This window comes from Sorghum bicolor, chromosome 4 (assembly GCF_000003195.3).
Source record: "Sorghum bicolor cultivar BTx623 chromosome 4, Sorghum_bicolor_NCBIv3, whole genome shotgun sequence".
Lineage (NCBI taxonomy): Eukaryota > Viridiplantae > Streptophyta > Magnoliopsida > Poales > Poaceae > Sorghum > Sorghum bicolor.
In genome coordinates this window covers 39,730,660-39,753,526 of record NC_012873.2, presented here as the reverse complement: position 1 = coordinate 39,753,526, position 22,867 = coordinate 39,730,660, and the positions used below count along the sequence as shown (strand labels likewise).

Sequence of the window (22,867 nt, the reverse complement as noted above, 5' to 3'; positions counted from 1 at the left end):
CTCAAGAGATGAGTGCTCTGAAAAAAAAGAGAGAAAAGAGAAGAAAAAAATAAATAAACGAGGAAATAAAAAGGGGCAAGTGCCCGGAACCTCGAAAGAAAGAAAAAGTGAGACGAGAGGTAAAAATGGACAAGTGTCCGACAGTAGAATTAGGGGTACAAGATACCCACCTGAGAGGAAAGAAAAAAGAAGAGCATCTCATTCTCCTCATAAAGTTTCAAAAAGCAAGGAAGATATGTATCCCCTCAAAAGAGCAAAAGTAGAATTAGACTTTCACCATTGTTATCACCATCATCACCACTCATTCGCCACACATACACATCTTGATTTGGCTTATTGATTTGTTTCTTTGCTTCCATGGTTTGACTATACAATAAATGTCTTGTAAGTACGTATATTTTATCTCCCACCTATGAGCTTCAGATATTAAAGCCTTATTACAGTAGGGTGAGAGAGAAGACAATGTCACTATGCTTCATACCACAAATACTACATATATTGAGATAAGACATATACCATCACTGCCTTGGTAAGGATCCAGAAATACCACAAAAGAGAGATATGAGAGAATCATACAAGGAATCTCTGAGTTTTATTTGAAAATCTGCAAAAAAACTCCAGAGCTATAGCTGATCAAGAATAAGAGACATGGCACTTGGCTAGACTGTTCTATCTTTTAACTACTCAAGACAGAAGTGACGGTTACAAGTCCCATGGTGAAAGGTAAAGTAAGTAAGTTTTAGTTCTTGACAGTTTACTCTAACTCAGAGATGAGATCTTATTTAAAAGCATATGTACCGTCAAATTTTCAAGATATTGCAACAACTTCTGATCCATTGCTGAGTCTATCCTTGCTCAGGGACGAGCAAGAGGTAAGCTTGGGGGAGTTTGTTGACAGTCCTTAAGTATCAAATTTAATTATCAAGTAAACAAAGAAAAGGATCCAAATGAAATCAACATCTAGACTTAGAGTTTTATCTGACAGAATTCCACAAGTTTTGGTGTTTGTCTATTTTTGCAGGGGGTTATCAGGAAATACGGAAGAAAGGACCACACGTCGGGATTACATAGAGATATTAACGTGCCACGCAATTATCTTACATCTAGAAGACTACAGAAGCCACGGGAAGGAAGCGGAGGCCGAACGGGGCCAGAGGCAGGGCGCCCGCCCTCCTGCCTTGGGCGCCCGCCCTGACTTGGAGCCCAATCAAGACTCTTTCTCTCGAGAGATCTCCACCGACCTAAAGGATCAAGAATAACCGTTCAATCAATGTCGGTTTGATTCGACGGCTCAGGTTCACTTGAGGGGACTATATAACCAGACCCCCTGGCCCCTAGAGGAGCCACCCCTTGATCATTATTCATTATTCATAGACAGAGCAAAAGCTAGGGTTTAGAGATGAGAGCTCTCCTCTCTTCTCTAAACTAGAGTAGATCTAGATAGTAGCGAGATGGAGAGCGAAGGAGGATTAGAGGAGAGGCCGGCCTGTCGGTTCTTCCTCCGGTTGTACTTCGTCATGATCAAGCTCTAATCAAGCTTGCTCATGGGATGACTCTGGTAATCTACTTCTAATTCATTATGCAATTACTGATTATGTATGTTCTGGTTCACAACTCTTTTGAGTACTTCTAATCTATAGGACGCTATAGGTTAGAGTTGTAGTATAGGTGTAAGCGTGGTGCTTAGACCTAGATTACTTGTGGATATCCCCTGTCTAGCTGGATCGTGTGGTAGGCCGCGTAGGTGACTGTTACGTTGGTCCTCTGTAGTCCACGTCTCGTTAGCAGGACGGGTAGGGTTTATCGGCCTAAGGATAAGCATCCTTTGTGGTGTACTCTTATCACGTGGTCCGTCCTAGACATAGACATACCCCTTTGAAGTAGAGAAACCATAGTTATCCTCTCTATTCTGCTACCATCGCCCATATACTAGATTGCTCTACTCTCTATTCCCATATTATCACCCATTGTTATCTTACCTTTAATATTGTTCTTATTCAATACTACCATCTTTCCTATTTACACTTATCTATTTATCTTGGTTAAGTTAGAGCGTAGTTGGTTCTCCCGTTTCCCTGTGGATACGATAAAACCTTTAACCGGGTAAAAGCTTCAACGGTATCCGTGCGCTTGTGGATTATCTGTGTGCGTATAAATACCATAGTACACTCTAGTGCCATGCTGGGGATGACAACCTAGTATTCAAGTGGTGTTAGCAAGTGTCAACAGGGAGTACTTTACATAAAAACATCCTTTGCCATGTTGCTATGTTGGTTGTCCCTACCTTTGAGACATGCTCAATCTGTTAAATACTAATCACACTACTTCATCTCCATTTGAGTAGATCTCTATAAATGCTTTCATGCTACCTTTATTTGCTTTAGTATATGTCTAGGTTTGGAGTAGTTTCATTTATCTCTTAATTAAGCATGCTGCTTAGTTTAGGAATGATGATCTTACTTCCAAAGGATTTTAAATTAAGCATGATGCTTAGGTTAAAATTCCATCCTAAATCAAATTATACATGGTGTCTAGGTTGATCTTTGAGCCGATAGTATGCTATAGTAGATATTGGATATTTTGTTGGACTAACCCCTGTAGGAAAACTTTCAATATCGACCTGGGAAGTCCTGAGACAAACTCACATTGGAGACAAAGAGAGAGACACATGAAGTTTAACAATTTACACAAGGAAGGCATAGCTCACAAGAGATGATCCATGGAAGGTGCTACAAACACGATGCACAACCGCTAAGAAAGGAAAGCTTCCACAAGGTGATACTGTACCATCACTCTTCAAGTAAGGTAACATCTTAAGGTACTTGACTATCATTTTTATAAGCTTCTCCTTTTTTATGGCGTTCTCATGAATAAAAGAGACAAACATGTATGATTTACAACTCTAGATTAATCAACCCAATCGATTCAACATGTTTAGTCCTTCCACCTTTGTGATTCCACACTCCTAATCATATAAGCTAAAATGTTGCACATTCAATCTTTGGAAGATATAAACAAAACATAAATATAGATAGATTATCTTTCCATTAGGTTGAGCAATCTGATATGACAAATGCTTTAAATGCTACACTCAGATCTTATTATCCATCAACTTTGTCTTGCTCACTATGCTTAAGGTTAGAGAAGAACAAATACACTTTTGGTTCTGTTGGTGTTTTCCACCAATAGGGCCCATGCACTTGATCTCTGCCTTGTCTCTATGAGCAGGTACACTTCGACCAAAATATGAATGAGTTTTACGACTCCCAGACTCCACCAAGTGAAGAACCTAGATCTACGAGCTCAAACACACTGGAGATATGGGACACTCATGCAATCACTGCCCTAAGATGCTTAAGGACGTAACTTCTGGAGTAACCTTGTTGTGGAAGTAATTACTGACCGTCTGCCAGTCAAGAGAGGCGATCCAGGATGCCCCTTCATCCCGATCTCCATCGACATGGTGGACTTCCTAGAAGCACTCTGCGACTTTGGCTCCAGCGTGAACATTATGCCCATGGGAGGCCATTCCTTAACACCTCGGGAGCTGTCATCTACGCTAGTGCTGCCAAGATCAATTTTTACATCAAGAGAAGGAAGGAGACATTTTCCTTATAGAACAAGACTACACAAATCTCAGAGCAATCCCAACATGAACCAAGGAAGAGGACCAACAGGAGGAACAGGAACAAGAAAATATGGACCAAGTCAGCTAAGATGGTCATTGCAGTTCAAGGAGGTCAAGACCGTCGACTTAAGTCACTGTTCCTGACCAAAAAGGACGACCCAGACATTCCGAAAGGTTATTGTCATAGGAGAAGACGAGTACGATCTACACATCATTCTTGGAAGACTGTTCCTCAGCACCGCTAAAGCAATCATCTATATTGGAACCGGAGAAGTCCACATGCACTTCACCTCTGAGAAGGTACGCCACTATTTTACTGACCCTAACTATATAGTTGAAGACTGTGAGTAGGTCAGGACAAGAAGAAGACGACGCAACCGCAACCAGAGGAGGCAAATCATCAAGGACGGATGGGTACTCTATGAAGGAGAAGTAGTAATGTCTGAAGACATACACCTTGAACAGAACTATCCTGAGGAGACCGTAGCACCGAGTCAGGTGTGGAGAGAGAAGATAGTTATACAAGAAGAGCAGGCGCCGCCGGAACCACCGACTACGCCATCCAGCGAATCCCAGGACGACTGAGAAAATGGAGAGTCCCGTTCGGAAGACTTAAAAACATCGAACGCCGTGCCAAGAGATAAACTTGGTAGTTATCCTTTTTCCTTCAATTATTTAAAATAGTTTGCTTAGTAATCTGGTTCATGCTATCTTAAAAGAAAATAAAAATGTTAAAAATAGTAAGCCTCATGTGAGTATGCTCATGGCATAAAACCCATAAGTACATTCACTGTGGTGGCATAAAGATAAAATAAATATATTCCTGACCTATAAAAATAAAATTATAAAAATAAAATTATGATCCTACTAATGAGTAACATTTATTGAGGAGGCTCAACATGATAAAGGCTAGATATTTATGCTAACACTTAACTAGTTCCACAAAGCTTTGTTATCTATTTGAGCTCCACAGAATTCAAAGATCAAAGAAGACTAGCAGACGGAGGACATCCTAATCGCTGTCAGGGTGCTGCCGACAATCAAATACACCTCCGCCACCTGCTAGCTACATCAAAAGGAATTATGTCAAAATCCAGCTTGGGGGAGAGCACCCCCATTTATCCAGCTAAGTATTCTACTCACGTTTATACTTTGCTCTAATAATAAAAAGATGCATAATCATATAAACCCAAATAAAATTTTGTGCTTATATATATAACTTTGCTTAGTTTGCTAAATAAATAAATAAATAAAATTTGCTATGAACCCTCATGATAAGCTGTTGATGCAAAACTGATCTGCAAACACAAAGGGCTAATACCCGATTCAAACGTTAAGGCGTGCCAGCCGATTTGACCTTGCTATCGGCAAAGGTGATAACTCGAATACTTTAGTCCTGACAACAGCGATGCGCCCGGATGTCACGGCTAAGAGGTACTCACACGGAACTCGAGAACACGCCGAACTTAAGTCGACGAATTCCTAAGAACTCGTAATAAATAAAAAAAAAGTATGACGAAGTCGTCGAAAAGTAGATGCTGGAATATGAGTAAAACGTATGTTTGATTGATTTCTTGATAGATGTCCTGATTACAAGGTCTTAGGGCTTATATTTATACCCTGCTCAAAGAGCTACGACCAGACACGATTAGAATTCGAATTCCAAATTACACGGAACCCGTATACAAAACGATACGAATAACATAAGGAAATAATAAAACCATCCTTCGTGACAAACCGAAACTCCTCCACATGACAACTGGCAGCTTCCGGACTCCTCCTTCGCGTCATCGGCAATCCCCTTGCCATAGTCATCGGCAGACCCTTTTACTTGGTCATCGGCACCATATTACTGTCTGAGGACTTAGTCACATTCAACCTTTCCCTCATCGGCAACCATCCTTACCAGCAACCCGCATCGTACTGCCACCCTGTCCTGCCATCCTGGACACGTGCCCAAAAATGGTGTCAACATAAGCTCTCAAATGGAAATGATGAATAGTTGCTCTACCATGACTAGTTCTCAAAATTGAAATCTCTCTCAAGTTTAGGCATGACTGTTATTAATTAAGATTTGCTCTAAACCTGAACTTGTGGGAAAAGTACTTGATTTAAAGTCTAAGTCGTTAACGGATATGATATGGGAAGGTTGAGCTGTTGTTTATCTGTTCCTAGAGATGCTAGAATTCTGGAGAATTTTATATTTGAAAATCTTTAAAATGTTGCATGATGAGTTCCTGTATGATGAGAGTTTAAATTCCTACCACAGCCATATATACATGCTTGCTAGACTATGAGCCACACATTTACTTTTTACTACTTATGAGCATTGAGTGTTGTCAAGCTGTGTAGACCCTTAGGAGCTTGTCATGTGGTTAAATCAAGATTCACTTGCACGTTCACTCACACATGCTGCTTCTACTCCGGAAGTATGCATCCACATATATCCATCCATTTCCATCTCTAGAACCACCCAAAAATATTCTACTCCTAATCCGGGAGGGAATAGCCAAAAACATTCTCCTATTCCTGTTTTTCCCTGTGAAATAAATGCTCAAGATATTTTGGTTACTACCACTTGCTACACTAGTCTAGGAGGATGAGTGCTCTGAAAAAAAGTGAATACGAGGAAATAAAAAGGGGCAAGTGCCCGGAACCTCGAAAGAAAAGAAAAAAAAAGTGAGACGAGAGGTAAAAATGGACAAGTGTCCGTCAGTAGAATTAGGGGTACAAGATACCCACCTGAGAGGAAAGAAAAAGAAAATACAGAGCATCTCATTCTCCTCAAAAGTTTCAAAAGAGCAAGGAAGGTATGTATCCCCTCAAAAGAGCAAAAGTAGAATTAGACTTTCACCATTGTTATCACCATCATTACCATGCATCATTCATTCGCCACACATGCACATCTTGATTTGACTTATTGACTTGTTTCTCTAGATCCATGGTTTGACTATGCAATAAATGTCATGTAAGTATGTATTAGCTGTCTCCCACCTATGAGCTCCAGATATCAAAGCCTTATTAGAGTAGGGTGAGAGAGAAGGCAATGCCACTATGCCTCATACCAAAAATACCACATACTTTGAGAGAAGGCATATACCATTACTGCCTTGGTAAGGATCCAGAAATACCACAAAAGAGAGACTAGAGAGAGTCATAAAGGAATCTCTGAGTTTTATTTGAAAATCTGCAAAAACTCCAGAGCTATAATTAATCGAAGAACAACAGACATGGTGCTTGACTAGACCGTTCTATCTTTTAACTGCTCAAGACACAAGTGACAGTTACAAGCCCCATGGTGGAAGGTAAAATGAGTAAGTTTAAATCTTAACAGTTTACCCTAACCCAGAGATAAGATCTTATTTGAACGCATGTGTATCTTTAAGGCATGAAACCACTGCAGAAACTCTTGAGCCCATCTTTGCTCAGGGACGAGCAAAGGTTAAGCTTGGGGGAGCTTGTTGACGGTCCTTAATGCTCACATTTAACCATCAACTAATCATGGAAAAGGATCTAAATGGAACCAACACCTAGACTTAGGGTTTTATCTGACAGAATTCCACAAGTTTTGGTGTTTGTCTATTTCTGCAGCGGGTTATCAGGAAATACGGAAGAAAGGCCCACACGTCGTGTTTACATAGAGATATTAACATGCCGTGCAATTTTCTACCATCTAGAAGACTCCAGAAGCCACGGGAACGAACGGGAGGCCGATCGGGCCCGGGAGCAGGGCGCCCGCCCTCCCCCCTTGGGTGCCCGCCCACCTACAGTAACCAATCAGCTTCAACTTCGCGGATCGTGTTCCACCGACCTAAGGGACCAAGGAAAACTGTGCGATTAATGTCAGTTTGATCCAACGGCCCAGATTCACTTGAAGGGAATATAAAACCAGACCCCCTGGCCCCTGGAGATCATACCTCTTCTACAGAATCAAAGTTAGGGTTTCAATTCTTAATCCAAGTAGAGAGGATCCCTCTAGTTCTTCTAGTTCTACCTCTAGTTCATCTAGATCTAGTTTTAGTTCATCTAGTTCTAGTTCTAGTTCTAGTTCCTCTAGTTCTAGTTCTAGTTAGTTCTAGTTGTAATCTAGAAAATAGGGAGAGAGAAGAGGAGAGCGGAGAAGGAGGAGCCGGATCAGTCGGATCTTCCTCAACATTGTACTTTTGCAGCAACTGGTTCATTCTTCATCGTTCTCCAGGTTCTTCAATTCATAATTCCTGAGTTCTTTAATTAATTTTATTTACATTCAAGTTATTTATTGGATTCCCACTTGCATCAAGTTCTCTAGTCTTTATAACGCTAGAGTAGTTATTAATAGATTAGACGTGGTGTTTAGTCTTGCGATTACCTGGAATTGCACCCAATCCTGCGGATTGTTGTGGTAGCCTTAGGGTAGTGACAGCCCTAAGGGTCGACGTATTCCACCTCGTTCGGATCGGTGTTTGTAGGACTATAGTCAGACCTTCCTAGCCCCCTTCTCATCTCTTTTTGTGGTTAGTGCTCTGTTGACGGTTCTTAAGTATCAAATTTAATTATCAAATAAACAAGGGAAAGGACCAATATGCAACCAACACCTAGAATTAGGGTTTGATCTGATAGAATTCCACAAGTTTTGTTGTTTATCTATTTCTGCAGGTGGTTATCAGGAAATAAGGAAGAAAGGCCCACATGTCGGGATTACATAGAGATATCAATGCACCGCGCAATTTTCTACCATCTAGAAGACTCCAGAAGCCACGGGAAGAAAGCAGAGGCCGAAAGGGGCCTGGCCCAGGGCGCCCGCCCTGAGGACCTGGGCGCCCGCCCCCTCCTGTACTCCGTTCAGGACTCTCTTCGCACACGATGTTCCACCGACCTAATGGATCAAGGATAATGTTGTACCACCTCGCCTACCGACCCAAAAATGCATAGAGGAGGAGGACTATATAAGGAGACCCCCCTGGCCCCTGGAGGAGACAAGAAGTTATCATAGAGATTGAAGGGTGCCCTCGAAGGAAAACCTCTTCTCTAAATAATATTTCTTTTTAGGCTTAGCAACCAATGTAAGTAGAAATAGATCTTCTAGTTTCTACTAGATTGAGAGATATAGAGTGGAGGTGTAGATCGGAGGAAGGCCGGCCTGTCGGTGTCTACTCCAAGCTTGTACCTGCGGGATCAAGTTCTCCTAACCCGAGGCTTACTCCTAGGATTCTTCAGTATTTCGACTTCTAAATTCTAGTAAGTTCTTGTTTTATTATTCTTTTGGTTTATGAGTTTACTTTAATCTCTTCACGTAGAGTTTATAGTAATCATTGCTGGCGTAAACGTGGTGTTTAGGCTGGGGTACTCATAGATATTCCCTGACTAGCTAGACTGTGGTAGTAGTGAGGAACGTGACAATTCTGAGTTACCTTTGCAGACCATATCTCGTTAGCAGGAAGGATAGGGTTTATAGGTGCGGGTTAAACATCCTTTGTGGTGTCTAGATTCTATTAGCCTCCCCAATAGAACAGTAGATCATCCTTGCCAAGGTTAGAAGGAGACTACGGTTGTAGTCTTCTCTATTTATCACTCACATCGAGAACATTCTTTGTTGCCTAAAGGGTTAGTAGTAATAGACCGGTTAGTCAGATGCACTCTTTCTCCTAGTGGTAAAAAAATAAATACGATACTCTGGATAACCTCCCGGGTGAAGTGCTCACCGATATCCGTGCACTTGCGGATCAATTCCTTATTGCGTTCCCAAATATCAACAAGCATTTCTGGCACCGTTGCCGGGGAGAAAGACGGTTTGCTGAGATAACCTTGAGTCTTACTACTAGCTTGTATCTATACTTTTATCTTTTCTTATCTTTTATATTCCGTATTTATTTTCTTTACTCTTACCTTATGGAAAACCATAATTCTAAATCGATCTATGAATCTGCAATCCCTTCGGTAACTGACCTTTTACCATGGGAATCATCACAACCTATCCAAACATCCCAGTATAAGTTAAGTTCTGGGTTGATTGCCATGATTCAAAACCTATCTTTTTCGGGAAAGGAAGACGAAAACCCTTACCTTCATATTAGAGATTTTGAGCAAACATGTGATTGTCTTCGCATTGAAGGCATTTCTGATAAAACTTTACGTTGGAAGCTTTTTCCTTTTTCTTTAAGGGGAGAAGCTAGACAATGGTACAGTCAGAAGGTAAGTCAACAACAAGGTGAATGGGGAGTTTTACGAGCCAACTTTTGTCTAGATTTCTATTCCCTCGACCGTATAGCCGACCTTAGACTCGAAGTCCTATCTTTTAAACAAAAAGATAATGAAACTTTGGGAAAATCCTGAAAACATTTTTCTGATCTTTTAGAATCTGGTCCAAACCTTAATCTTGAAAACCCTTTTCTTTTATTTCACTTTTTTCGAGGTCTTCAGATAAATTACAAACAAATGCTACACATAATGTCTAGAGGTTCTTTCTTTCGCATCCCTACTGATGAAGCTAGAGTGATCCTAGATAGAATCCTAGAAGCTGAGATGAATAATACCCTTCATGATGAAACCTACAAAGCCAAAGTAGACACTCTACCAAATTCTTCATCTACTTTAGCTATCCCAAGTTCTGAGCCACAAGAGGAAGAAATTCCACCACCGGACTTCATGCTGGATATAGAATCCAATCTTTTTGCCGATTTTGGAAACATTTCAAACTACCATTCTATTGACAAACCTCAAAGCGGCCAGTTTAGCATTTATTTGCCAAGTGAATATCAATTGAGAGAGCTTATCTCAGTCATGAGTAGCGAATGGTTGGAGGAATCAGAGCTTTCCTCTGATGTGATCCGTTTGGACACATCCTCTATAACTATACGCTGTGCTTATAATTCTGATCGATTTAATGCGCTTTATAATCCTGTTGTGGGGATCAACATCATGTCTGAATCTTTTGCACTTAAACTATTTAAAAATCTTGTCTTAACCCCCACAACAAAGGTCATAAAGGAATCTTCGGGACGATTAGTCCCCAGTCTTGGAATTATTAATGTCCTACCTCTTACGGTAGAAGGCTCCATGGTTCGTTTGAACTTCTATATCTTTGATACATGGGACTTTGACCTGTTGATAGGACAACCTTTTAGAAGACTCCTTTATGAAGGTCATACTGGAAAGCTGCACATTTCTTTTGGAAAAACTTTTAAAATCCCAATAACAATTTCACACTCCTTAAACAATAAGGCCGAGTCATATCTTTTGCCTGATCCTATAGAGGAGGTAAAGGCTGCATCTCTAGAGCTTTTAGATGAACCAGACTTAGAAGATGAAACTCCTTTCTTCACAGAAGAAGAAGCCAAACCTTCTGAACCTGAACCCTTAGATAAGTTTGCAGAAGCACCTAGACCCCCCATAGAGCTTAAAACTTTACCACCCAGTCTTATCTATGCTTTCCTAAACAATAATCCAGAATTTCCTGTGATCATTAGCGATAAACTCACTCAGGAGCAAACTCTGCGATTAATGACCATTCTTGAGAAACAACACTCAGTTTTCAGCTACTCACTCCAAGATCTTACAGGAATCAGTCCTATGATTTGTACCCATCGTATTCAAACAGATCCTTCTGTTTCACCTTCTCGAGAACCCCAACGTAGACTTAATAACACTATGATAGAGGTAGTTAAAAAGGAAGTTATAAAGTTGCTGCATGCAGGGATTATATATCCTGTGCCGCACAGTGAGTGGGTAAGCCCAGTTCAAGTTGTGCCTAAAAAGGGAGGCATGACTGTTATTATGAATGAAAAGAACGAGCTAATTCCGCAACGCACCGTCACAGGATGGTGAATGTGCATAGTCTATAGAAAATTATACAAACCCATGAGAAAGGATCATTTTCCTTTACCTTTCATAGATGAGATGCTAGAGCGATTAGCAAACCATTCGTTCTTCTGTTTCTTAGATGGATATTCAGGGTATCATCAAATCCCGATCCATCCCGATGATCAAAGCAAAACCACTTTTACATGCCCATATGGAACTTATGCTTATCGTAGAATGTCTTTTGGGTTATGTAATGCACCAGCTTCTTTTCAAAGATGCATGATGTCTATATTTTCTGATATGATTGAAGAGATTATGGAAGTTTTCATGGATGATTTCTCTGTTTATGGAAAAACTTTTGATAGTTGTCTTGAAAACTTAGAAAAGGTTTTGCAAAGATGTGAAGAAAAGCACTCAGTCCTTAATTGGGAAAAATGTCATTTTATGGTTAGAGAAGGAATAGTGCTGGGACACCTAGTGTCTGAAAGAGGTATTGAGGTAGACAAAGCTAAAATTGAAGTAATTGAACAACTACCTCCACCTGTGAACATAAAAGGAATTCGAAGCTTTCTTGGCCATGCTGGTTTTTATCGTAGATTCATAAAAGATTTTTCATTTATTGCTAGACCACTTACTCTTTTGCTAGCCAAGGATGCTCCTTTCGAATTTGATGATGCATGTCTAACATCTTTTAATTTATTAAAGAAAGCACTCATCTCCGCACCAATCATTCAACCCCCTGATTGGTTGTTGCCTTTTGAAATTATGTGTGATGCTAGTGATTATGCTGTGGGGGCAGTATTAGGACAAACTAAAAATAAGAAGCATCATGCAATTGCTTATGCCAGTAAAACTTTGACAGGAGCTCAACTTAATTATGCAACCACTGAAAAAGAGCTTCTGGTTGTTGTCTTTGCCATTGATAAATTTAGATCTTATTTAGTTGGAGCTAAAATAATTGTTTACACTGATCATGCTGCACTAAAATATTTGCTCACAAAAAAAGATGCTAAACCTCGCCTGATTAGATGGATCTTATTACTCCAAGAATTTTACTTAGAAATAAAATATAAAAGGGAGTAGAAAATTCTGTTGCTGATCACTTGTCTAGAATGTATTTTAAGAGTCCACAGGAAACCCTCATCAATGATCCACTCCGGGACGACATGCTCTATGGGATTAACAGGTCTGACCCCTGGTATGCAGATATTGTTAATTTTATGGTTACAGGGTATGTACCGCCAGGAGCAAACAAGAAGAAGCTTATTCAAGAAAGTCGTTCACATATATGGGATGAGCCATACCTCTTCCGAGTATGCTCTGTTGGCTTACTCAGGAGATGTGTCACCACTGAGGAAGGATGGAAGATCATCGACAGATGTCATTCATCACCATATGGAGGTCACTATGGAGCATTCCGTACACATTCAAAGATCTGGCAGTGTGGATTCTACTGGCCTACAATGTATGAAGACACGAAGCAATATATCATAAGATGTGGGCCATGTCAAAGGCACGGAAACATAAATACAAGGGACGCAATGCCACTCACCAACAACCTTCAGATTGAGCTCTTTGATGTCTGGGGAATAGACTACATGGGTCCATTTGCTCCATCAAAGAAATGTGAGTACATCTTGGTGGCAGTTGACTATGTCTCCAAGTGGGTAGAGGCATTACCTTGCAAGCATGCCGACAACATCAGTTCAAAGAGGATGTTTGAAGAAATTATATTTCCAAGATTTGGAGTCCCCAGAGTAGTGATAAGTGATGCAGGAGCACACTTCATCGACAAACGCTTCAAGCAATATCTATCAAAACATGGAATCCGTCACAACGTCGCTACCCCCTATCATCCTCAGACAAGTGGCCAAGCAGAGACTTCCAACAAGCAAATCAAGAATATTCTTCAGAAGACAGTAAATGAAATGGCAACGGCATGGAAAGACAAGTTACCCGATGCACTCTGGGCATACCGAACAGCATACAAGACCCCAATTGGAATGTCTCCATACCAATTGGTGTACAGGAAGACTTGTCATCTACCTGTTGAACTAGAGTTCACAGCACACTGGGCCATAAAGAGATGGAATATGGATCTAGATGTTGCTGGAGATTATAGAAGAATGCAACTATCAGAATTGGAAGAATGGCGAGAGAAGGCATATCACAATTCAAAGATCTACAAAGAAAGAGTCAAAAGGTGGCATGACAAGAGAATCAAGAAGAAGGAGTTCACACCCGGAGATAAGGTATTACTTTTTAATTCCAGGGTGAAGCTTTTCGGGCATGGAAAACTCCGGAGCAAATGGGAAGGACCATTAAAGGTACGTTATTCAAGGTAAATGGTCAACGTCTTAAATTTTTTTAGAGCCTAATAAAGAATTAGAAGAAATAGACGTAGTCCATTTTTACCTTCCCATGGAGAATTAGAGCCCGACACTTTTAATCTTAAGTTTTCGGGTCATATATATTTTTCTAAATAATTTTGCATCTAGAAACGCGCTCGAGAAAGTGGGCCCACAGAGGGGCCAGAGAGAGGGCGGGCGCCCAGATCAGGTGGGCGGGCACCCAGCACCTGTTCCCCCTCGGTCCCGATTTTCTTTGTTATGGAAAATGCACTTATGGTAATCCGAATAATCCCTCAGATGGAAAGTTTTGCACGCACATCGACGGGAGCAACCCGAACAACCCTTAGAGGCACTTTTTGACCCCTATATAAACAGACCCCTGACCTCCTTTTTCAAACACCAAACCACCAAGCCTTCTTCTTCTTCAATTAGAGCTTGATTAGTTGCTTGCTGCTCCAATGGCCGAGAAGTACCACGATGATTGGGAAGTCGTCCCCTTCAACCTCAACATGGAGCCTGTGGAAGACCCCGATGCCCGTGCTCTCGTCCCGGCCAACACAGAGCGACAGCTAGAAGCCATGCCATTACACCAACGCAACTCCGCCCAATCCTACCATGCTCAACCAGTTCTCACCGCACCACCACAACCCCTACTCCTCAAGGGATCATCATCCAAGACGAAGACCACCATCAAGGTGCCAACCGGCACAAGGATCCTTCCACCTAGACCCAATGAGAGGGTCGTTGGAGTCAAGACCAACCAGAGCGGCGAGATCAGCAGTATTCGCTACACTACGGAAGAGGAAAGGCCTTACTTCGAAGGGATTAGAGCAGCCAAAGTCTGTTTCATCCCTCCAAAGGCAGCCCCTAAGCACGCTCTCAATGCTTTTGAGACACCTCCCAAGTGTCGCAAGACTATAATGGATATTGATGAGGACGTTCGCAGACTAGACAGAGTTATCATAGACCTCCAGTCCTCGATTAATTCCCTCACTGGGCAGCTCTCTAACCACAACACCATTATACTAGGCCTTAGGCATGATCTTGCCAGTGCCAACAAGAAGATTAAGGAATTAGAGCGCCGCTAAATTATCTAGATTAGACCTTGAGGCAATGCATCTTAGTCATCTCTCTTTAAATTCGGTTTAGGTTTACTATTATCATCAGTTTGCTATCAGTTTACTACTAGTCTTTTGTAATAAATGCCTCAAGATTAATAAAGAGTATTATTATTATTATGTCTTGTGTGTCTCTACTTTATTTTTGTGCAAGAAAGCAGAAAACAAGTATGGGGGAGATCCCTCAACATGCCAAACACACTCCGACTACACCACTCCACGATTCAGGTACACACTTAACACTTTACATTACACATACACATATCTTGATTATCCAGAATACTGTTTCCGACATGATACATTAAAAAGATTAAAATATTTCTAATCATGATTAATCTCATTCTGTGATATTTCCTGAAACTTGTAACTATTATAAAATCATTTTTAAAACCCTGTGTTACTTAAGTCATTATGGAATGTGAGATGATAGAGTATGAGTTTCTTATTCTTGATATAATTGTTGCTTGGAGAATTTATTTCAAAATCTTCAAAATTCTAGCTACCATCCTTAGTGTTTTATATGCCCGATAAAACTGAAAATATTAATTATGGTTATAAAAGCTATCTACTCTGTATTGAGTTTGTTCAAAATGAGTTAGACCCTTGTTGAGTGATTTATTGAAACGACCTGATTTTCCACGAAGGGGAAAATCCACATAGTCGAAGTGTAAAATGACCATTTAAATCAAATTACCCAATTCCAGTTGATAATCATCATCCATACATCGTACAAAAGCATTAAGAATAGAGAGTATTACATTATTGCATTGCCACATGGCAGAAACAAAATCTAAATTATCAACCGGAACAGCTCGATAGATGCGGAAGGTAGAAACTCCATCGACTTGAGTGAAGGCACGAACCCCCTAGTTGCTATATCCCTCGGAATCATAAGAACCTGTATGCCAAAGTATCAATACGATTTGTACTGGCCACTCCCACCCTATGCGCTTGCTTTGTGGAATTGGATGCAAATAAGGTAAATTGAAGAGGCCTAAATGGGGCTCTAGTTTTCCTATGCAATAGTAATCAAGTTTTAAATATAGTAATAGTCAAGTTTTAACACAACCCAAACCCATACACCATCCATCACCCTCCATTCCATACCATCCCAAACCATACCATATCCATCTCCATCACCAACACCAACATAACCCACACTCAGGTCGACATGCCAACTCCCACTCGGCGTGTCTCAGTGGCCCACAGCCCTCAACCTATGGCTCGCGGCCGGAAGTACCTCTCGGGGAAGGTAGAACACTCCTCTCTCTAGTCTAGTGAAAACAGAACACAGGAAGGGTCCATAGCCGAAAGGACGGCATATGTATCGATCGATCAACCATACACTCTGCAGAGGTTTTACTAATCCACAAGATCTTCCTTCATCGCTGGCCGTCACCAACTAGGCTGATTCCGGGCGCCTGCCGGCCTAGGACAATAACACTCTACCTCTCAACCCTGGAGCACCCCACCTGGAGTGGCTGAAACTGTGAAGTCATGTCCCCTGTCCCAAATAGGGAGCCATGATCGTCTCGGGAGGGTGTGAGACCAACCTGCCCATACCTCCCTAACACATCCTCGCCTAGTAGTAGTGGCATCACCCTACCTGGTGGTTCGGCCGTCTCCCCCCCATGGGAAGCGAGTGGAAAGCAAGGATTCCTATGATCCGGTTACTAGCACTGTCAGTCCTTAGGTGTGACCAAGCTAGGATATCTTCATTAGGGTTTCCATTTAACGTGCCACCACAGCACCTCCACCCGAAGCTCCTCCCGCCAGAGACTTATACCGGGTTCACCTCACACACATCTCCACCGCATAATTACCCGCCACAGGTATATCCAACAGGAATGTCCAGTTCATTCCACGGCATGACTCGCCCCACTGGCTCGTCGTAGATCCCAGCCTGGTCGACTCAACCCTCACCCTTCACACACCCAAGACACACACCAAGACCACCACACATCCTCACCATAAGCCCCAGATCCAACAAGATCACTCGGCTCGACTTCCCAAGCCAAACCATCCCCTTAGGTTCACCATCGGCGTCACATCATCGATATAAGCCGAAGAATATAAATATAGTAGAAATATAATAAAAGCGTGTGTCTAATCTATCAGCGGGTGAGCAGGGTGATAGGTAAAACAAGGTAGGGTACAAGAATAGTAAATCTACTATGCAACCCTATAACAGCAGTTATATCAACAGAAATATAAAGCACTAGCAATTCTAATATTTGCAATGCGTAATGAGATCTACGAAAGTGGGTGGGATGTGGCACCTTCGGAGTAGTCGTCGCCAAACTCCTCCCGATACTCACGGTCCTCGTCAGTCCGATCCTCCTCTGACTCTGCACGTGGATTATTGGTCGCGGAAACGACCCCCTATATATGAGCACAAAGAACGAATAACAGCGAAAAGATCCAAATGCACACAAGAAGTTTATCATCAAGTAGAAATTTATTTTATATAAATTTCGATGTTTGTGTAAAATTCGGAGTTCGTATGATCGAGATATGAATTTTCTATGATATCTGGCATTTGTCTAATGTATTAAATAACACCTTAAAATTAATTAATGAAAAGCTGGTGGACTATAGCTCTATTGTGTAGATCCTGTCGAGACGAACCCGACGCAAGTTGAATCGCCTAAATCGGAGTTAAATCGAGAAAGTTATGCATCCTCAAAGTTTATTCCAATTTATTAAAAGAAAAACCATTTTCTTTCTCTCGTGACGTGCGTGGGCCGAAACTAGGCAAAGCCTGCTTGGTTGCCCTCCTCTCGGGCCAGTGCTGCGGGCGACCTCGTGGGCCGAAAGGGGGGTCAAGGCCCATGCGGCTTCTCCCCTCGTCCCAGCGTGCGTGCGAGCGAGGCAGGAGCGACGGCGGCGTTTGTGGCGCGCATGGGAGCAGAGGTCGCGGCTGTGCGCGGCGCGACGACGGCAGTGTTCGGCGCGCGCGGGGGCGCGCGTGGCGTGCGGCGAGCGCAGCATGGCGCGGCTGTGCGCGGCGCGACGGCGGCGGTGTGGATCAGGGGGTGAAACGCGGCGGCTTACCAGCGGTGCAGGGCGCGGCGTCCAGGTCCGGAGCAGGGCGCGGGGATGACGGTAGCAGGGAACGGCGGCGTCGGTGTTGTGGCGAGGTGGCGCGGCACGTCGACGGGGATCGCGGCGACGGTGCGGCGTTCGGCGCGGCAGCGGCGGTCAGCGCGGAGGCGAAGTGGCGTGGTGCGCGTGGTAGAGCGGTCGGCGATGTGGCTTCGGTGGGGGCTCCTTATGGAGCTCGAGGATGCTCTCCCGTGGATATGCTTGGTCCTCGCAGGGCGTGGGCGCGAGCGGTGGAGCTCGGTCTTGCATGTGTCGCGGGCGCGAGCGGTGCACGCATGGCGTGGGCGCGAGTGGTGGAGCTCAGTCCTGCATGCGTGGGCGCGAGCGGTGGAGCTCGGTCTTGCATGCGTGGGCGCGAGCGGTGGAGCTCGGTCCTGCATGTGTCGCGGGCGCGAGCGGTGGAGCTCGGTCTTGCATGCGTGGGCGCGAGCGGTGGAGCTCGGTCTTGCATGCGTGGGCACGAGCGGTGGAGCTCGGTCTTGCATGTGTCGCGGGGGGAGCAGCGGAGGCGCGAGCGGTGGAGCTCGGTCCTGCATGCGTGGGTGCGAGCGGTGGAGCTCGGGAGCACGCGAGGCGCGCTGAGTAGAGCGCGGCGCTGAGCGGGTCGTGCGGGAGCTGAGGAAGACGGAGGGGGAGAGACAGGCCGGCCGGTTGGGCTGGAGCTGCAGCCCGGGGTTTCCTTCTCCTTTATTTTCTCTTCTCCTTATCTTTTCTATTTTATTTTTGTTCTTTTCTATTTCTTTTACTCCTTATCTAATTAGGTTTTAGGTGTGTAGTTTGGAATCATTTCAGATTTAATATTTATTTGTTAGTTGTCAATTATTCATTTATTATTACTCTTTCATTATTATTCCTATTTGCCCTTCCTAATCTATATTCCTTTGTACTTAATTAGTCTTTAGATAAGTTTGACAATTGGGTGTTAATTATGATTAGAACTTAGCCACTTGTGATGGCAAGTAATTTGTATTAATATTTAATTGTTAATTAATCACTTAGATAAGAAGTGAGCAACAATACAAAAATCCAAATAAATTCCAATCACCCGCCATGGGATAAAATGCAATAAAATAAATATGCATGCATGATAAACCTAGGGTGAACAATATAACAAAAAAGAATGCAATGTGGTGAGGCTTGCTACATGCCACTCATCAATCATGGGGTAATTCAGAAAAAATTTTGTAGTTGGGATTTTTGTGTCAGGTAAATTTTAGGGTTATTACATTTATCATGCTCCTAAGATCAAGACATTTATTCAGAAAGATTCACTCTTCCGAAGTATTATTGCATTAGAGGCATGGGCTATGCAAAAATAAAGATATTTCGAGGAAATAAAAAGGAGCAAGTGCTCGACAACCTCACAGAAAAAAAGGACAAGTGTCCGGCAGTAGAATTAGGGATACCTCGGTATCCACTTAAAAAAAGAGAAAATGATAGCCCATGGTCCCTCTAATATGCAATATGCCAGCAAGAGTTGACAAAGATTTTAATTTCCAAAGTCTTTGATCTAAGAGTATGACATTCCCCTCCTCGGATCCCGTTTTGATCAGGCAATAAATGCAAAGTAAGTATGCTTGAGAATTTTTGCAAATTAAAACAACCTCAGTGAGATATATAAAAGATAATGAGTGATTTGAGAGAACCTATGAGGATAAAAAGGTATGCTAACTTTCTTTCAAAAATATACAAAAAACTCCTAGTGACAGGATTGAGAAGAAAGGATCTTTACTCTTAACCATATACTTCCCTGACTACAGTACACAGTGGATCTTTAATACCCTGCAATTATAAAGAGAATGTTTTAAAATGTTTACCCCAGATATTTTTCTTAACCATCCTTTTCTCGAGGACGAGTAAAAGCCTAAGTATGGGGGTATTTGTTGACTGTTCTTAAGTATCAAATTTAATTATCAAATAAACAAGGGAAAGGACCAATATGCAACCAACACCTAGAATTAGGGTTTGATCTGACAAAATTCCACGAGTTTTGTTGTTTATCTGTTTCTGCAGGAGGTTATCAGGAAATAAGGAAGAAAGGCCCACATGTCGGGATTACATAGAGATATCAACACGCCGTGCGATTTTCTACCATCTAGAAGACTCCAGAAGCCACGGGAAGAAAGCAGAGGCCGAAAGGGGCCAGGCCCAGGGCGCCCGCCCTGAGGACCTGGGCACTCGGCCCCTCCTGTACTACGTTCGGGACTCTCTTCGCACACGATGTTCCACCGACCTAATGGATCAAGGATAATGTAGTACCACCTCGCCTACTGACCCAAAAATGCATAGAGGAGGAGGACTATATAAGGAGACCCCCCTGGCCCCTGGAGGAGACAAGAAGTTGTCATAGAGATTGAGGGGTGCCCTCGAAGGAAAACCTCTTCTCTAAATAATATTTCTTTTTAGGCTTAGCAACCAATGTAAGTAGAAATAGATCTTCTAGTTTCTACTAGATTGAGAGATATAGAGTGGAGGTGTAGATCGGTGGAAGGCTGGCATGTCGGTGTCTACTCCAAGCTTGTACCTGCTGGATCAAGTTCTCCTAACCCGAGGCTTGCTCCTAGGATTCTTCAGTATTTCGACTTCTAAATTCTAGTAAGTTCTTGTTTTATTGTTCTTTTGGTTTATGAGTTTACTTTAATCTCTTTGCATAGAGTTTAGAGTAATCATTGCTGGCGTAAACGTGGTGTTTAGGCTGGGGTACTCATAGATATTCCCTGACTAGCTAGACTGTGGTAGTAGTGAGGAACGTGAAAATTCCGAGTTACCTTTGCAGACCATATCTCGTTAGCAGGAAGGATAGGGTTTATAGGTGTGGGTTGAACATCCTTTGTGGTGTCTAGATTCCGTTAGCCTCCCCAATAGAACAGTAGATCATCCTTGCCAAGGTTAGAAGGAGACTACGGTTGTAGTCTTCTCTATTTATCACTCACATCGAGAACATTCTTTGTTGCCTAAAGGGTTAGTAGTAATAGACTGGTTAGTCAGATGCACTCTTTCTCCTAGTGGTAAAAAAATAAATACGATACTCTGGATAACCTCCTGGGTGAAGTGCTCACCGATATCCGTGCGCTTGCGGATCAATTCCTTATTGCGTTCCCAAATATCAACATGCTCTGATGTCCCGATATAGATAATCTTGAAGTAATTCTTGATTCTTAGATCGACTTGAGAACTCTCAGGAAACTTCCTCTCTTCCCACCAAAAATAATTATATAGTTATCCTTGGGCGATCTTGGATCTTAATTAGTACACTCACGTTCCCTGTGGAAAATCGATACTCTGGAATACTCCCGGGTGAAGGCTACATCGGTATCCGTGCGCTTGCGGATTTTTCTGTTTGTGTTTAAAATACCCAACAGATACCAAACCACTCGTCTTCAAGGAGGCCCTAGAACCGCTTGAGGCAGATGGGTGGATCAACACCATGGAGCAAAAGTTCCGTCTTCTTCGGATGACTGAAGAACTTAAGGCTCAGTATGCAGCGCATCAGTTGCAGGGACCTGCTGGGATTTGGTGGTCCCATCACCGTACCACCTACCCAGAGGGGACCCCAATCACCTAGAACCGCTTCATTACCGCTTTTTGGGGAAATTACATTCCTCCGGGTGTGGTGGAAATGAAGGTTGGGTAGTTCATGAGGCTGTCCCAGGGAACGAAGTCTGTAAAGGAGCATCTACACGCTTTTAACAATCTCACTCGTTACGCCCCCGAGTATGTGAACACGGAAGCCAAGAAGATCGCTAGTTTCCAGAGAGGCTTGAGCCCGAAGATGTTGAAGACTATGGGTATAGGAGCCCAGGCTACCTTCAATGCTTACATCAGTGAGTGTCTGACCCAGGAAAACAATAACAACAACTACAGTGCATCCAAGTCTTGTAAGAGGGCTTTTGAAGCTGGGTCATCTCAGTCTAGGGCACCAGTGGCGGGGCGACAACAGTATCGTCCTCCTGCCCCAGGTGCTAGGTTCCGACCGCCGCAAAGAAGGAACACCGGGCATCCAACGCAGCAAAAGCCGTACAAGGTGGCGATAGCTCCTGCCAAGCCAAAGGCATCCGCGGCGTAAAGGCGCGGGCCGACCGGGAGATGGAGCACTGGTGCCCCGATCGCATCCGTATCCGGGCCTCCCACGACCCGTCTGAGCCTAACATCTTCCTCGACGATCGGAAGGAGGCAGAGAAGTGGGAACACGTCGAGGAGCTCCGCCTTTGGATGAAACATGTGGTGGGGCTCCTCTCGGACGTTATCAACAACGGGCTCGGCCCGGCTTATTTTGTAAGTGCTTTTTGAGCTTCAATCCTTGTGGTGCCCTTTGGGTTTTTGTGTTTTAATCATTCGACCCTTGGTTCGCAGGATATGAAAGAGACCTCCCGCATCAAGTCCAGTTTCATACACGCCACGAGAGGCGGCTGGGAGCAGCTTCCCCTCCTCAAGGATCAGCTCCTCGAGTCGCAGGAGAAGCTCCTTTAGGCCTACAAAGACCTCACAGCGCTCGAGGAGGAGAAGAAAGCGAGGGAGGCTGCCTTAGCCAAGGCTCGAGAGGCCTCAAGGAGGGCGGTGGAGGAGACGACGTTGCTGCGGGAGAGGGCTCTGACGGTCGAGGAGGCCGCGTCCAGAGCCCGGGAGGAGGCCCTGTCCTACAAGAGCGTTATCGCGGATCTGGACAAGGAGAAGGGCCTCCTTAAATCCGACCTGGACTCTCTCCGAGAGTCCTTCTGAAGGATGAAGGTGGAGCATATGAATGGCGAGGTCGCCAGGGGCGCCGCGGAGGAAGCCAAGAAGAAGGCCCTCGAAGATCTCGAGGCGGAGCGGGCTCGATCCCGCAGTCTCTCTAACGACGTCGAGCGTCTGAAGGGAGAATTGCTGGAGAAGAGTGGGGCCATTGT

General features: G+C 43.4%; 1 long non-coding RNA gene across 1 annotated transcript; it reads right to left on the bottom strand.

Moving 5' to 3' along the window:
• Positions 15,545 to 18,083, bottom strand: LOC110434387. Its single transcript, XR_002451878.1, has 3 exons — positions 17,931 to 18,083; positions 17,156 to 17,224; positions 15,545 to 15,774 (listed from the first exon to the last, which is right to left on the bottom strand). It is a non-coding gene; the product is annotated as an uncharacterized LOC110434387 (long non-coding RNA).